Source organism: Mesoplodon mirus, assembly GCF_964341445.2.
Source record: "Mesoplodon mirus genome assembly, chromosome: 13".
NCBI lineage: Eukaryota > Metazoa > Chordata > Mammalia > Artiodactyla > Ziphiidae > Mesoplodon > Mesoplodon mirus.
In genome coordinates, this window is record NC_138989.1 from 83,628,289 (window position 1) to 83,647,064 (window position 18,776).

Genomic DNA, 18,776 nt, shown 5'->3' on the forward strand with positions numbered 1-18,776 from the left:
ATGGAATTGCTGTATTGCTTTCCTGAGCCTGTCTTTGGACATAATTGCTTCTTGTGATTTTTTTCCGCCTTAATCAGGAGCATTACCTACACTACGCCACACATATAAAATCTCTGTTGTCTAAATCTCTGCTCACCTGGGTCCTTCTATGTGCATTTGGCAATAATCCAAAAGCATTGAGAAATCTTTCTGAAAATATTTCCTCTCAATTGGGTCTCCTGTTAGATATATAAAGAAGTTATGAAACACCAAATATAATGATTACAATATTATGCATTTGAAGATAATTTATAAATCAGCATATTCTTCCTCAGTCTTTCTATCCAAAGATGATCAGAATATGCAGACACATCCTTCAGTGGAAATAGTAATATGACTTTTGAAAAATGCTTTGCATGCTTCAAAAAATGTTTATGCAAATAAAATTATTTTTAAGGAAATGTTATTCAAAAGTTTCTTAATAATTTAATGGGCTTTAAAAAGGCAATTTTATAGGTATAGACCATTACTAATATATATCATACTGGGGAATTTATGTGTACTGCTTTTGGAATAAGCAAAATGCTTCCCTGAGTTTAATATACAGGACAACTAAGGAAAATGTGTAGTGTATTCGATGTCCTCAATTCTCAAGTATTACTTGGGGAGTTTTACCAAGGATCATGAGATATGTAAATCCCTGGGTGGTTTTCCTGTCATTTAAAAACTGTTAAAATTACAGTTATTCAAATGTCTTTTTAAAACTCATTCATTTAAATAGTTTTTTGTACCACAAATAAATTGTTCTGTTCAATGAAGTAGCACTTTCAAATGTAATTCATCTTTGCTCTATTGACTCAGAATCAAGTCGATATACTATATTCTCCTGGCAAAAATGCTGACTTGACATATTTCACTAAATATGTCCTACTTTCATTTCCAAGAAGCTTTAGAAGTATAGTCACTGAAAAAATAAACATGTGTGAATCTATAGTGAATCCATAGATCTCTTAGTAAATTGTATCTGAAATAAATATATAATCTATTTGGGTAAAATCTCTGTTTGAAATGAAATCTAGTTCCCTGGCTCTGTGAATTCCAAACTAAATAGTTATTTTGTGAAAATTTTTTATTTTTTAAAACTGCTGCAAGCATACACTTTCAGAATTTGTGATTTTTTCAACTGACCATAATATGCCAAAAACATATGACAGGGGCTAAGTGACCTGTATCAGAAATCAGACTGCTGTATATTTTATGCCAATATATATATATATATATATACATATATATATATTAGAGAAAGGGATACAGAACTTAAACTTTAATATTTACTTCTTAATTGCTGGGTTATTTAACCCAGCTTTGATTTCAGTAAAGATTTTCATGGAAACATCTGACTTGGGTAATTCCATAACTCATATTTTTATTCTCCATTGTCTCTTTATTAGTTCAAGGGGGATCTTTTTGTTTGTTTTGGGGGGTTTTTTTTGGTTTGTTTTTAACAGGTAAACATGTGACATCCAAGTCATATTCCTAGGACACTATGCTCAAAGAAATTTCCTATTGAATTGTGATGGCAAACGTTTTTATTAGCAAAAAATAGTGCCCTTACAAGCTGGGGAGTGAATTAAAGGTTATTTATCTTACCCTTATCCTTCTAATCACATTTCTTATACATGTATATAGGAGTTGGCTTGCTACCTTTTTCTTTTTTTAAAAGTATATTTTAATAAAATCAGAATATAGGGTACATACTATTAATTATTATTAATAATGTAATTTGGAATTTTTCTGCATGGGATATTTTTCTATTCTCCATTTATTTGTTGATTCAATTGTTTACTTATATCACTGTGAACATACGAATATTGATTTTAGACTTAGGTTTAAAAAACCAACAACGCTTTTTAAATTTGTTGCTCTAGTTGTCCAGATTCGGCCATTGGAAACCCTTTCAGTTCACTCCTGTGCTCATGACATTTCTGTCCATGTCTGTGTGTCTGTGGGTGTGTTAAAAGTTCCTTACTTTCTGGCAGGACAAGATGCTCCAGGCTCATCTTATATGTTACCTCTCCAAGTCCTAGAATCATCATTTTCTCCAAAGAGTCTGGGTCCATTTGTTGGAAAATGGTATAAGAAAGCAAGATATGGGCTCTTTTGTGCTTATTGCTACTGGTCTGGAGGGTTGATGTGTGTAGGACCTCACCTGGCAGGGTAAGGAAAAGTGTGTGTATACTAACCCATTTACACACATATCTATAAATCTTTTTATATATAACCATTGATATAGATATTACACTAAGCATGAATCTATCAAATTTGTGAGCATAGTGTTCATAGTTTTTGGGTTTGGTTTGGAGTTTTTCTTTATTTCTTTTTTTTTAATCAGCCTTTTAATTATGCGAGATCAGTAGCAATGACCCCTCTGTTATTTTTGAGATTAGTAATCTGTGCCTTTTCTCTTTCTTTTCCTGGTGCGAATTGTCATAGTTCTATCAGTTTTACTGAACTTTTCACAGCCAGCCTTTGGTTTGGATTCTTTGTCTATATTATTTTTTTTCCAATTACACAGATTACAGCTCTGAATTTACTTTCTTTGTTATGCTTGCTTTAGGCTTAAATTGCATTTCAGTCTCCAGTTTGCTAAGGTAGACACATTTTTGATTTGAGATATCTTCTTTTCTAATAGATGCACTTAATGGTATACATTTCCTTTCCCTGCAAGAACTATGGGAGGGTCAGTCTCGGCTTCATGGTGAGAATCTGGAGGGGTTCAAGAAGGTAAAATGCAGAGAAGAGTTGAGGCCACCCTAAGACCAGCTAGGATACCTACCAGCGATTGCCAAAATTCTGTAATCAAAACTGCTCACATGCTTTGACCTTTCATACAAAATGCCATCAGTCCCACTCTTAATTCCTGCTGAGATTTCCCCAGGTCTCCCCTGATTTGATGAACCCATCTGTTCCACAGGTATGTGATCTTTCTCACTACTGTATGAGCCAAAATACACACTGTCTCTTTTATAACAGAAAAATCAACCATCAGTAAAGAAATTCCACACCCACTGCTGTTCTGTCTGCTGGCTGATGACTAGACTTTCTTTTTTGTTCTCTTACTTTCTCCCTTTCCTTTGCACTCACATATATCTCAGCTCTTTTTGAGTTAAAATAATCAATAGTGGTACTATTTTGTGCTTGTATGTGCTCTTGAAGAATATGTGAATTCTCATTTATCCTGTCAAGGGTTTTGCATTTGACTAAGTGAATGAATCATTGGCAGCAACATTTCCTTCTGTTTGTTTTCCCTCTTTCTTTTTTAATGCCTGATGTATATGAAGCTCAGTGGTGTACTGTTCATTATTATGCCTACTGTATTAGCAACAATGATATGGATAACAGACTCAGGAGTATCTGTTCATTTTATGCTTCATTTAGTAGGTAATAGACTTGTTGGTAGATTTGTGCTGCTTAAAAAACCTCCCACGGTTTCTGAGCTTGTATTGTACAGCAAAGTATCATGAGAAATGCCTTGTTGGAAGAATGTAATTGAATTTTCATTTACTTGCTTTCCTTGGAAGTGGATACATTAAAAGCAAATATTCACACCTATTTTGAATGTTGAAGACACAGTTTTGGGCTAAGTCTCAGAGGCTGAAAAACAATTGAAGATAAACGAAGAATTGTGGATTGTACATGAAGGATCACTCTATCACACATGTGATTTGACTAAATCTCAGATGGTTTCTAGAATGAAATCCTTACTGGAAAAAATGTCAAAAAGTGTCCTCTTATTCCATAGGCTTACAGTCTTAAATGTCTAGAAAGCATCACACAAATATACTACAAAGAAACATCAGTTGCATAGGGCATGACATATCAAATCAAAACACCAAACTGACTTAATCTTCTTTATTATCCTGAGAATGCCCTCAGAGGTGAGCAACACATATCACCAAGTGGGAAACATGCCTTTAACTTGTTTTATACTACTAGTTTGAACTTATGAGTTTGTAAGGGGACCTGTTGAATATACTTTTAACTTTTAAACACTATATAGATATATTATAAATATATAAATATAAATAATATATATATTATCATATTATATACATATATTATAAATACTGAAAAATACAGCGGTTTTAAAATGATGGCCATTTTTCTCTTTTTTTTTCCTTTTCTCAGCATCCAAGAAAAAATTTTAAACAAAATGTTAACATTTCTGTCATTGTTACTTTGGTGTCTTTATTGATTGATTGTATTACTGTAGTAATCAGGATAGGCTACTTTATGCTACAAAACCAAATAGTGCCAAAATCTCAGTTAGCTTAACACAAAAACGTATGCTTCTTTTTTCTTTCTTTTATTTTCTGTTTTTGTTTGTTTGTTTGTTTGATTCTCAGAGAACTAAACTGTGGAGGTTCCATCTTGACATATGCTTTTGTGTTTGAGGTAAAGGGAGAGGGGAGAGTACAGGATGAATCAGTTTTGGCTCTCAACGGCCTCTGTCTAAGTGTGAAACCTGCCACTTTTGCTCATATTTCTTTGGCCAAAGGTAGTTTGTGGCCTCAGCTGACTTCAGGGATGCAATGAGGGGGAGATTCAATCCTACCACATGTCTAAAGGAGGAAAGACGAAATATTGGTGAACAGCTCAGTGACTACTATGTTTGTGTAAGTTGAAAAGAAACAAATGAAAGCACCCTGATTATTTTGTCAATTTTCATGACCTCTCTAGTGAAGGAGAAAATTGAAAAACAAAAATACAGTGTTACTACTGAAAAGACCTACCGCCATCCTTAAGTGCCACCGGAACCAAGTGGTTTTAGAGATTCAGAGCAGAGATTTTTATGCTTAATACACTTGTAAGGGTGCTAATGAGACAAAGTTCCGTGGAAGCTCTGCAATCCCAACAGGAACAGGCAGACCTACCCAGTTTTCCCACCTTCTCTGATGAGTGTAAAGGTTCCATCTCTACACCATCTCTCCTGAGGTCGAACCATCTTAATCCCATCTTTCCCCAGTATCTTAGCCCAGGCTCCTCATGATCTGTGTTTATTACCCTAATGCACAAATATTCAGTTGTTTTGTTTTCTAAAGGCAATGCCGCTTTGAGCAATTATCTATTTAAAAATCTTTTATCCATAATTGAAATTTTCTTGATTTCTTTTGTATATTGTATTGTATATTGTATTGTATATATTGTATATTGTATTATATTGTATATTGTATTGTATATATTGTATATTGTATTGTATATTGTATTGTATATATTGTATATTGTATTTCTTCGTATATAACTTCCCTATTTATGGTAACTTACTGCTTTATCCAGCAAATCAATGCAATTTTAAATATTTAACTCTCTGTGTGGTAATGGTTTAAATTTTGAAATTCCTCTGTGCCTAATAAGTGGTAAATATCTGAAAAAAAAGAGTGTTAAAATTCTGGTTTAATTATCTAATGACTGAGATGAATTAATTCCTATGTCTGTTATTTTATTTAGTTTTATGGAAACTTAGAACTTATAGCACAATTTTAATTTTACTCATTAGAGATGATCAGAGGCAGGATGCATATTTCATTAAACAGAACATGAGTTCTAAAATTTAAAAAATTTAGATTTAAATTCCCAATTGATAATAGCCTCCTGAACAAATTTACCCTCTGTGACCTTAAGCAAATCATAAAAATGTTCTGCCCTCAATTTTCTTGTATGAAAAATAAAACAATGATTTCTAACACACAGTGACGGAGAACAACACAACATGAAATTCTACATGGAAAGAACAAACACCATGTCTGAACCATAGTAAACATAAATAAATGTTACTTTTGTTTTCTTCATTTTCTTTCTGGTATTTTAACAAAAATAGCTTGACATAATAAGCAAAGAAAATTTGAGGTTGCCTCACTGAAGCATATTAAGAAAGGCACTTGTTCTCATGTCCCTCTCAGAAAACAAACCACCCACAGCAAAAACCTCCACAAGTTCATTCCTTTTGAAATCCTAAAGAAGGAAGAGGAGGAGGGAGAGTGGAAGAGGGAGGGGAGGGGGAGGAGGACAAGGAGAAGAAAGAAGAGCCGAGACACATAAAACAAACACCAGAGGGGAAAGGTGGGGCGCAGGGATAAATTAGGAATTTGGGAATAACATATACACACTACTATATATAAAATAGACAGGGCTTCCCTGGTGGCGCAGTGGTTGAGGGTCCACCTGCCGATGCAGGGGACACGGGTTCATGCCCCAGTACAGGAGGATCCCACATGCCGCGGAGCGGCTGGGCCCGTGAGCCATGGCCGCTGGGCCTGCGTGTCCGGAGCCTGTGCTCCGCAACAGGACAGGCCACAAAGGGAGAAGCCGCAACAGTAAGAGGCATGCGTACTGCAAAAAAAAAAAAAAAAAAAAGATATACAACAAGGACCTACTGTATAGAACAGGGAACTATACTGTACTCAGTAGTTTGAATAACCTATATGGGAAAAGAATCTGAGAAAGATATATATACATATAACTGAATCACTTCGCTGTACACCTTTAACACAACATTGTAAATCAGCTATACTTCAATTTAAACAAATAAATTAATTTAAAAAATGCACAGTATGTGCCTCGTAGCCATTTTTAAAGGGACTTAGAAATCACTAGATGGTCTGTGCTCTCTAAATATAGGATAACTATTGTTTTCTATAATTGTATAGTCTTTAGCTTATCAAGCTCCCAAACTTTGGAGTAAACTTAAGTTCATTTCTCTGATTTATCCCTCCATGATGGTGCTGAATTCTGAAGGTAAGAAATAGCAGCTGCAGTATTCATCAGTGCTTCAGGCAGAGTTGGAATTATGTGAAGTTGGAACAGCAGTGAGTATAAATAAATCCAGTTGTCCTAGTGGGTTTTATGGTGACTTAAATTAAAATCAGCTCTATTCCAGATGGGCCATCCAAATGAACTTGATTTCCAAGTCTCATGCTGAAAATAAATCATTGTTCTAGAGAGATGATTGCTATTTACATATTGTGTTCTTCTTAGCACCTCCATCTAGGCAAAGCACTCAAGGACATGAGAAGCAACAGTTTGGATAATTACCCAGGTGATTTAGGCTACTGTCCCAGTTTTAGAGTTAGGTAGGTATTCATTATAGTTTTCCTGATACTTTCATCTACTAACTAAATTTACTTGACTCTACAAATTAGCATATTTCAAGGTGTTTAGCACATTTTCAGGTGACATTAAATATTTTTAAAACATTTAAAACTGAAAGTCCCTTACAAAAAATCTCTCTGAAATATTAGCACAAAATTATTTACCTAGTTCACATTTCGCAAATTGAAATTCATTTTGTACTTAATTTACCCCCAAAACACACAATTTATAGAACTAGGTTTGAAAGCCATATTGTTTGTGTATTTTCACTGAGATTAAACTCTTTGCTAGTATAAGGTTTTAATTGCTGGCACTTATAAAAAGAACCAACTTTGAAAGATGCCTTTGCCCCTGTTTTTCAATGATTTATTCTTACATAATTATATGGAGAACTCAGGGAAATAGGAACCCAGTGAATATTGAAACATGGAAAACGTATGTAGCAATGTTTACTGAGAAACTGTTTTATATTAGGCTCAGTGCTGGTGAGTTAGAAAGTGACAAAACTATAATAAAATATGATGAGTGATTTTTTTCACTAATAATATAGAAATCTCTTGCTATATTAATGTATAAAACAGTTGAAACAATGAGAAATTGTTAGTGATGTCTTTGTGATATTTTTCTGTGATAAAGATATCAAATATTAGGTAAGTCAAATGGTTTTTCTCCCCATTCATCTCTATTCGATGTTAAAAACTGCAAAAATTATATACAAAACATGACAAAATAAATGCAAAACCAATATTTTGTTGTTTCTATATGCAGAAGTAACTCATATTTACATGTTTCAACCTTAGTGTGATTCTTATTTAAGACACAAATCATTTATGAATCTCTTTTCTAAAAGGGCAAAGTGATAAATAATAATATAGCATTTTCAAAACATTTAACATAATTCATATTTTTTTCATTTAATGATAAGAACTATTCTAAACCTACCTCTTTATTTCTATTATAGCTTTGTTAAATAAAGGAAACATTTACTCTGGCATTATTTGTTCAATATGTCATGTAACTGTAAAATTGAGTAAGAAAAAATTATAGCAATTTAATTTATTATAGCTTATTACTTTTCAAAGACTTAAATAGTTGCATATTAGTCTTTTATAATCTCAAAGCAAATTTTTAAATTCTAATGTTTTTTCAAATTATATTTGTATCAACTCCTAGCTAATAGTCAATAGAATTATTAAGGCATTATTTCTTCTATATCCTATAACACACCTGAGTCCCAAAATGTAAAGATATACTATTTTTAATAAATAAACTAAATATCATTCACTATGATTGGATAAAAATATTTCTTATTTACATATTAATATTTTACTTTTTTTGTAGTTTTACTTTTTTTTTTTTTTTTTTTTTTGCGGTACGCGGGCCTCTCACTGTTGTGGCCTCTCCCATTGTGGAGCACAGGCTCCAGATGCGCAGGCTCAGCAGCCATGGCTCATGGGCCCAGCCGCTCCGCAGCATGTGGGATCCTCCCGGACCGGGGCACGAACCCCTGTCCCCTGCATCGGCAGGTGGACTCTCAACCATTGCACCACCAGGGAGGCCCAGCTTTACTTATTTTTATATTCCTTCTTATGGTTATAGCTAACCCTCTTCCTGAAGTTGTTACCACTGACTGAAGACTTAGAAAGTAAAACTACAGAATTAATTATTTTTCATTTTGCCAATGAGGCCACCATAAAAAAAAAAAAAACACAAAAGAAGTGTCACTAAATATCTTAGTCTGTGTACCCCAGAAACAGAATCTGGGACAAAGGTTTAAGCCTGACAATCTTATTATAGAGTTCAATTCTAAGTAAATGAAAGTGAGTAAAAAGACGAATTAGGAAAGCAAAGGAGGGAGAATCAATAACATACTTTATTGTTCATCCTATTCCATCTACTGACCTTCTGAACTGACTGCAGCATGCATATTACCTTCTTCCTATAATTACTCTCGCATTTGTTTCTCTGTCAAAATTTTCCAATCCTGTCAATTTATCTTCTGCAATGTTACCTAAAAAATCATCTAAAAATAAAATTTAAAAAATAAAGCTTTATTTTAACTCCTGACCAGATAGAGTAACACAGACCAAAATTATCCTCCTACTGAAACTGCTAAAAAGGAAGGAAAAAAAATACTAACAAAATATTTTTTTAAATTGATGCAGACTTTGGATCTCAGCAGTGTAGGAAAGCAATTCCTGAGAAATAGTTACAAAACATGTGAGTCCTAAAATTGCCCAAATTACTGCCCCAAACAGGTATCCAGGCCACTGGACAGGCACAAAGAACCCTAGGAGGATCTTGCATTGGTTTGCAGTCAAGGAGTGAAAGCTGTTAGTCTAAGGAGGCAAGGTGGCTGGAGTTTGGAGGGACAAGAACCAGAGAGGTGAGACCTGCAGAGACAAATAGAGATAGACAAACAGACAGAACGAGAGGCAGAGAACACTCTGGAGTTCTGCTGAGGTCCTTCTTGGGTCTTCAGCCACAAACTGACCAGATCATGCATGTGAAGGAACTACCCAGGGTCTGAAAAGTAACCACTGAAAGGAATTACAGGTAATAATCTCTAAAGCTCCAAAAGGACCAGGAAGAGTTTGTATCCCCCTGGTCAGAGTGGAGAACTTCATACCCTTCAGAGTGTAGGGTAGAGTGCTAAGAAGGATATTGATTCCTGGGGATTCTAAAAGCCAGGGAAATACAAGCCACGATAAGAACAAAACCATCAATAGAGACAGAACTATATGTGACAGAGGTGATAGAATTAGTAGACAGGGGCTTAAAAACTTCTATTTTAAGTACATTCCTTATGTTCAAAAAGGTAGAGAAGGGCTTCCCTGGTGGCACAGTGGTTGAGAGGCTGCCTGCCAATGCTGGGGACACGGGTTCGTGCCCCGGTCCGGGAAGATCCCACATGCCATGGAGTGGCTGGGCCCATGAGCCATGGCCGCTGGGCCTGTGCGTCCAGAGCCTGTGCTCCGCAATGGGAGAGGCCACAGCAGTGAGAGACCTGCATACCACCAAAAACAAAAACAAAACAAAACAAAAAGGTAGAGAAAAGAATTGAAAGATATAACAAAGACAAAATGTAACTTCTAGAGATGACTGTAGCAATGGCTGAGTTAAAAAAAAATGCACCACGTGGGATAAGCAACAAATTAAATACTGCAGAAGGAACTTGAAGAGACAAAAATATAAGTAGAGAAAGAAAATGACATAAAAAACAAACTAGAAACAAACAAAAAGTTTACAGGGAGAAGAGATTAGGAGAGCATGAAAAAGCTATGGGACAGTTTTAAGTGGTCAAATATCTGTGAGAGTGGTGTGCACATGAGGGAGAAGGTGAGAACAGAGGGAGAGGAAATACTTGAAGAAATCATGGCTACAGTTTTACAACTTTGATGGATAATACGAACTCTGAACAAAGGAACTAAGCGAAACAACATAAAACATAAAGAAAACAATAGTAAAGCATATATGATAATCAACTGCATTAAAGTCATGATAAAATCAGATTAAAATAGCCAGAGATAAAACATTATATACAGAAAAACAAAGATGAGACCGAGAGATCAGGTTTCTATTCTGACACAATGCAACCTAGACAACAGTGGATTATTATCTTGAAAACACTGCCGAACAGCTATAGCAACAAAAATAACAACAAAAACCTTCAAATTAGAAATCTATATAAACAAAAACAACGTGCAAAAGTTAAAACAGGGCCTCCCTGGTGGCGCAGTTGTTGAGAGTCCGCCTGCCGATGCAGGGGATACGGGTTCGTGCCCCGGTCTGGGAAGATCCCACATGCCGCGGAGCGGCTGGGCCCGTGAGCCATGGCCGCTGAGCCTGTGCGTCCGGAGCCTGTGCTCCGCAACGGGAGAGGCCACAGCAGTGAGAGGCCCGCGTACAGAAAAAAAAAAAAAAAAAAAAAAAAAAGTTAAAACAATCCATCACAAGAAGACTTGTGCTACAGTCACTGTGAAAGGACCTCCTCCAGGAAGAAGGAAATGATACTTGGAATTTAAGACACCTTAATATAAATATAAATGTATATATAAGTTTTCCTCTTTTATTATCTTTAAGTATATTTAGCCATTTCGATCAAACTCAGTAAGAATAATAATCACATTAAATATACATGGTAGCATAAAAATGATTGTCAGATTGGATAGAAAAACAAGAACCAAATATATACTGCCTAAAGAAAACTACTTTAATGTAAATACACAACATAATGTAAATACACAGAATGTTTAGAAGTAAATGAATGGGAAAAATGCCATGTTATGACTAAGCCCAGGAACATTTAGTGGTTATATTAATATCAGACTAAGTAAATTCCATATCAAATGCTATTACTGGGAATAAAGAGGGCATTTTCACAATGATCAAGGGTTAATTCATTAAAACGATATAATAATCTCAAACATTTATGCACCTAATAAAAGAACTTCAAAATAAATGAAGGAAAATCTTATAGAACTGTAAGGAGATACAGGCAAATCTACAATTGTAGTCAGAGTAATTGGTAGAAGCAAGTTGGTGGGCAATCAGCAAGGACATATTTGACTTGGACAACACAGTCAATTTGAACTAATTGACACTTACAGAAAACTTCCCCACAAGAGCAGAATACAGCTTCTTTGCTACATCTACCTCTAATTGGATTACCATTTTACCAAATTTCCAGGAAACACCAATAAAGTGCTTGGCAAAGACTGATTTCAGTCAGTGTTGAGTAAATGAATAATTAATGAATGAGTATATCTGTATATTTCCATTCTATCAGATGACATTTAATATAAAATTTAATGTGGCTAGTAATAGGAAATATGGTAATATATTTTCTGAATGCAGAGTATATGCACAAGAATTAAAAAAAAATATATATATATATATTGTATTTAGGAACAATTCGAGTTTAGGTATGTAGTCTAATATTTAACAAGAGAGGACTGCATTTGATAAAACACCCTCAGTATTTGCCTGTAATCATTGTAACAGGGACAGCTGAGGTCTTCAGCTCCAGAACGAAGAAGGCTCTCACAAAGGACAATAGCTGCTCCCTTTTGTTTTGTGGAAAAGTAATATTTCCAACACCTTTTGCGTAAAATGTTACTTTCGAAGTACAACCGACACTCTTAAAATATTGTTTGGGAACTGAGATGATACCCAGGCCTATAAATTATTCTCCTTACTTGCCATTTCTTACCACAATTTGTAAAATCAGAATAAAACAGATTGTTTCTTGTTTTAAAATATAATTATTATAACTCCTATCTCCTATATATGAACAGAATTAAAAAACAAACACACATGGAGTTTGATGTCAGGTAGAACCAATTTTCACGTTCCTCAGTATATTAGTTGTGTGAACATGCTTACAGTACTTTTCACCTCAAGTGCACAAAGAACACTATTCTATCCTGCACCATTCGGATATGATGTGGGCGCTACCTCTCTCCATTAGTCAGGGGATAATGCAGGAAATAAAAAATACTCTAGGTATTTTAATCAGTAAGAGATTTAGCACAGGGTATAAGAGCTTGTAAAATCATTGGAACTGTTGGCAAGAAAGAGCTGGTTGACTAGCCCTCGAGGTGAATCACTGAGCAACACTGGTCCAATTTTTCTATTGAAATATTTCTATGGGACTTGCTGCAGGAAATCATGATGATGCAAGACAGCAGGAACAGCTAGAATTGCAGAAAGATCGTCCCTGCCTAAGTCCTGGTGGCAGAAACCTGCACAAAATCACCTAGAAACCAGGCCAGTTATTCATCTAGCAACCGACTTAAAAGGGAATATGTCATATATCTAGCTATAGTTCTGATACTGCAGGAGACAAAAAAAATTGGGGGCAGGCATCAACAAGAACTCCTTAGCAGTATTTTTGTTTTTTCACAAAATAACCATGGAGCTTTTACAGTTCACCTTAGTTTAATTTCGTTTATTTTTTTTTAGTCAAACTGAATCAGGCTTTCACTCAGAATGACCTTTAAATTGATGTAGTCAGTGTCTTTAATAATGATGATACACAACCCTTAGTGTTTTTTCTAATTAACAGATAATATTGTATTAGTTTCAGCTGCACAACATAGTGATTCTATGTTTCTATACACTATGAAATGATCACAGTAAGACCAGTTACTGCCATCATTGTAAGAAGTTGTTCCAGTGTTAAAAACTATATTCCCTCTGTGTACACTGCATCCAAGTTTAAGCCTCCACAGTGCTCCTCAGTTTTTAATTCCAGGCTGAGTTATCCCAGCTGCCCAATTTTTGACATTTAAAAGACCTTAACAAAACCAAGAAACAAGTAATTGAACTGTACTACCAGCATTTTCTGATTGGCAAACTTAAGAACATATTCCATAACCTCTAAACACATACATTTTTCTCATAGCACAATTTCTCTTTAATGCGGTATAAGATACATGCTTAACGAGCCCAAACATCTTCTAAAGTTTTCTTAGTTAAGCCAAGGCTGGAGTCTCAGGCAAAGTGGGTTGTGTTTGTATTTCAAGGACATGATAAAAGTTAACCTCAAGCTTTCTTCTACGTATATTTTGTTCTCATGTAGAGAACATGTATTTGTTCATGTATTTGTTCTCTCCTACATGTAGTTTTTGGTCAGAATTCTGAAAACAGTATTTTATCAAGTTTCTCTAAATGTATATGCAAAAAGAACCAGTTTGGGCATTTCATAAAGAGTTTGATCTTAATCAATTTTTTCCAGAGTCTAAAGTATACAGGTGCCATATATTGTTTAAAAAATTACCTTTCTTTTTTCTTTAGTCATAATCTCATAGCTAAAAATTTTCTAATCACACAATGGAATATACACTCACACACCAGAATACAGAACTGTCACAGATCCTCCAAGAGGATGACCCATACAAGGTCCCAAACAAATACTTCCCTAACACAAAGGGCCCTCGACGTCAGGCACACATCAGAACCGACTGGCAAAATGCCCAAGTAACACTTCATGCTCAAAAGAGGTTTGCCCAGATGCACGCCAGTGGACTTACTTGGTCTTGGATCCTCCAGATGCATGTTTCCGTTCCACCAAGGAAAAGCATTCGTTGGCAGCCAGTGCAGAGCAGGGGAGAAACTGGGAGGGTCCCCAAAACAAATGGCTTCGGCAGCTGCTAAGACTGTCCCCCCAAATCCCCTCTGGGGGCCAGCGAGCCACAAGCAGCGGGCGCCTTGTAGCCATCCTAAGCGTGTCGTCATGGCCACGGCTCTGCTGGGGGGAAACCCAGGAGCCAGATGTCGCGAGAGCGCAGCCGCCCCCCGTGGAGCAGGGTTGCTCGCCGCTCTGAGGGCAATAAAGGGGCAAGGTTCATGGAAAGGAAAGTTTGCTTTATTTCGGAGGCCAGCAACCAGGAGGTTTCGCAGGGGGACGGGCAGACTTTTGTACAAAGGCCGACTCCCCGCAACTGACAATCAGGGGGCAAGAGCTTTTATAGACGGAGGGAGGGGCTCCATGCAGAGACGGCACAGGCAGCTCTGACAGTCTCCTTGAAATTGGACCGCATGGTGGTCTGATCAGCGTCCTCGTGATTGTTTTAAGCACAGTTAGTCTCCAGTTGCAGAGTCAGTTTGTTCCCATTTCCTTGAGGCCAGGTCTCAGAATTCTGGAGGCTTACGTCATGGCTACAGTCTGGTCATCATGTAGTTAACTTCTTCCACCTGGTGAGGGTTTCAGTATCTATAGGACAGCTCACAGGATATGGCTCAGAATATTACCTAGAGCCCTTGAGGAGGAACTAAAGGTCCTTGACTTTGCTTAATGACTACACTATTATTATTTAGTCTTGTTGGACTGTTTTCCTTTGTTTCTGCATTTTCTCACCTCTCGGATTAAACTTATTCTTTGGCTAAAGTTTTTCCACAGACAAAAGGCAGGCTGAGGACATGGGGGACAAAGACCATAGGGTCCTGCTCCGTTTCAATAACAGGTAACCAAATTCCATTGGAAGAATATGGCTTTTCATCTAAAACCAAATGCAAATTTAACTACCTGCTAAAAGAAAGGACAGTTTAGTTATCTGGCAAATACAGTTACAATCAAATTCATGAACTTCACATCCTTTCTCGAATATATTGTCAATAGGCAGGGCCACTTTTCTATAAACAGTGGGTAAAGGAAATGACACCATTGGAAAGAAGCACTGGGCTGTATGTGTGGCCAAAGGTGCTGTTGCTTTAAATGGTGTTTGTACCAGTGGGGGCTGGACTGCCTAGGTGAACAATCATTTCACTTCCTTACGCTTTTCTTCTCTTTGATCCAAAAGGAAAGGACAAAGCTGAGAACCACAGAGGAAGGACTAAATGGATACATTGACTAAATAAAAATGTATCTGAAGCCTCCTGCATGACTTTAGCCAGACAATGGGAATGTCCTATATATGACAGTTAGATAATGAATAAGCCAGCTCTTACTAAAAATGGTTACAATATTCCAGCAAAAACTCACATTGTGGTCAGCAGGATGCCTAGAAGATATCACCTTGACAGTCAGCAACACAGGTGTTTGTGTAAAACCAAACCACAGCAAAAAAGTTTATCACTTAAAGTTCAAAATTACCAGTTCTGCTTAAAGAAATGCAGTTTGTTACAGATAGTTTAGGTTCCAGAAAACAGGTTTTGATCCCATTTGTATTTAATCCAAAGCAACACCGTACAAATGAGCATGAATGTCACTTTTGGTGGTGGGCACAGATGATGTTTTGTTCTGTTGTATAGTTTTGCTCACATCAGTGAAATTTCATAAGAAAAGGAGTTCCTATATTTCTTACCCACTTAGGATACTGATAAAACTCATCAGGCGTTATGCTGAAAGAATCAAGAATTGAAGGTGGGTTTTAAAGTAAAAATTTGAGTCCTAGCTGTACAATTGTCTCTTCTGACTAGAAGTTCTGCTTGCCCTGAGTGCAGCAAGGTGCACCCTTGAATACTTAGCACTGGACATCACAAGCTACCTGATTACAGATGTTCTTAGTAACTATTTTTGCATTAAATTTTGACCTATCTGTATGAAAATGTTCTTAGGCTTCAAAATGTATTTTCTATTCACCTCCAGAGCAAAATGATAAAAACATTTGCCTTTGAAAACTTTACCAACTGAAATGGAGATAATTGTGCAGGGAATATGACGATGCCAGGGAATATGAGGCCACATCTGGTGATTCAGTGTTTTGCTTGCTTCTGATCGAGGAGGAGATAGAAAAGAAAAAAATTAAACAATATACTAACATTTTGAGCAGGCATGAAGGGAGATTTAGCAGTGATGAGAAGGTGCAGACATTTCTCCTATGAACTCAGAATATTCAAGGGACTAAATTGCTATTACATAGGGAAACATTATCAAAATATTCACTTTTAGCAGAAAGCAGTGAAGAGAATAGTAACAGAATTTACCACCAGGAATAAACTTCTCTCCACATCTATCCTGTCGTTAAAGTGAATGGGTATGCTCGTGGAAAGGATGCCTTTCTAAAAAACTCAATATTTTAGTTGTACAATAATCTCTTTTTTGAAGATTTTGAAGGGTGTTTGGTACCAATGGCATATAACATATATACTCTAAACACTACAGATATACATGTTATTTGAAGAGCAATGTTTTAAGCTTTTATGTTTATTATTACCCAGTCATGTTCACATTTGATAGCTTCAGTAATTCTCTAACCATCATCATATCTTAGGCTACCAGGGAATTCCCAACACACTGGAGGTAATGGTACCACATCAATTCCCTTTCTCCCCCTGCTTCAATGTTTCAGTTCCACCCTATTTTTGAGCCTTACTAAGGCTCCAGTCTGGGGAAAGCCAGGGGGATAGGTTGTCATGTATGTTGGTTTGAAGATCAAGGATGTTCTTTACATATATTACTGATATTTAAGGAGGACTTTTATGAAGTACTCTTTTTGCACAGGCTCAGCGGCCATGGCTCACGGGCCCAGCCGCTCCGCGGCATGTGGGATCTTCCCGGACTGGGGTATGAACCCACGTCCCCTGCATTGGCAGGCGGACTCCCAACCACTGCGCCACCAGGGAAGCCCAGAAGTACTCATTTTTTTAATTAATTTTATATTTAAGGGAGTTTCAGCTTTATAGAAAAAAATTGAGAAAATAGTACAGAGTTTTAACATATGCTGTACACTGTCTCCCCTATTGTTAATATCTTAAATCAGTACAGTACACTTGTTACAATTAATGGAACAATATTGATACATTATTATAAGCCAAAGTTCATAGTTTATTCACTTTTCCATAGTTTTTACTTAATGCTCTTTTTCTCTTCCCACCCAGGACCCCATCTGAGATACCACATTACATTGATTCATCTTGTCTCCTTAGGCTCTTCTTGGCTGTGACAATTTCTAAGATTTTTCTTGTTTTAGTTGACACTGACAGTTTTGAAGAGTATTGGTCAGGTGTTTTGTAGGATGTCCTTCTACTGAAATTTGTCTTATTTTTTTTTCCATGATTAGATTGGGTTATGGGCTTTGGGAAGGGAGATCATAAAGTGTCGATTTTTCCCCCACTGTATCAAGGGTACATGCTGTCAACATGAGTTATTGCTGTTGATGTGGACCTTGGTCACCTGGCTGAGGTCTTATTTTCTAGTTTCCTGCACTCTACATTACTTTCCCCAACCTGTCCCTTTCTATATCATAATTTTGGTAGCCCTAGACTTAAGGAGTAGGAAGTGATGGTCTACCTTCATGAGGGCAGAATATCTACATAAATTATTTGGAATTTTGTCTGCATAGGAAGTTTGTTCTCCTTCATTAATTAATGTATTCAATCAGTTATTTATATCATTATAGTCTTGCAGAAATATTTTGTGTGTTTGGGGTTATAACCCAAAGCTACTTTATTTATTTTGTGGTTAAAGTTGTTCTAGATTTGGCCATTGGGAGCTCTTTCAACTGGCTTTGGTGATGTTTGACATATATCCATCAGCGTGTGTGTGTGTGTGTGTGTGTGTGTGTGTTCACACTTACTTTCTGAAAGTGTAAGACGCTTTGGGTGAGTCACTTAACTTTCCTGCACCAGGCCTAGAATCAGGCATGACTCTAAGGAACTCTGGACATTTTATTGCTTTACTGTTGATCTATTCACCTACGAAGAGAATCTTGAGCTTCTGTTTGTTTGACATTATGAGTAAAGCTACTATAAACATTACTGTGGAGATATTTTTGTGGACACAGATTTTCAGATCCTTTGGATAAACATCCAGAAGCACGTTTGCTGGATCATAGGATAAGACTATGTTTAGTCTGGTAAGAAACTGCCAAACTGTGCCCCCTCCCGGGTGAGTGTATCGTTTTGCCTTCCCGTCAGTAATGAATGAGATTTTATGTTCTTCTGTATACTCACCAGCAATTGATATTATTATTTTCTTGGATTTAGCCATTCTAACAGGTGTGTAGCAGTATCTTATCATGATTTTGATAAATTATTTTAAGATAGCATTTGTTCTCTTTTATTATTTGAATTTAGAAAAGCAAACAAATTGTTTCGATATCAGCTCCTTTGTATCAATAGGCAAGAAAAAATGTTGTATAAGAGGGTGAAGAATTTGGATTTTTACCTGTGAAAGTGTTTCTGTTTGTAACATATACCACATA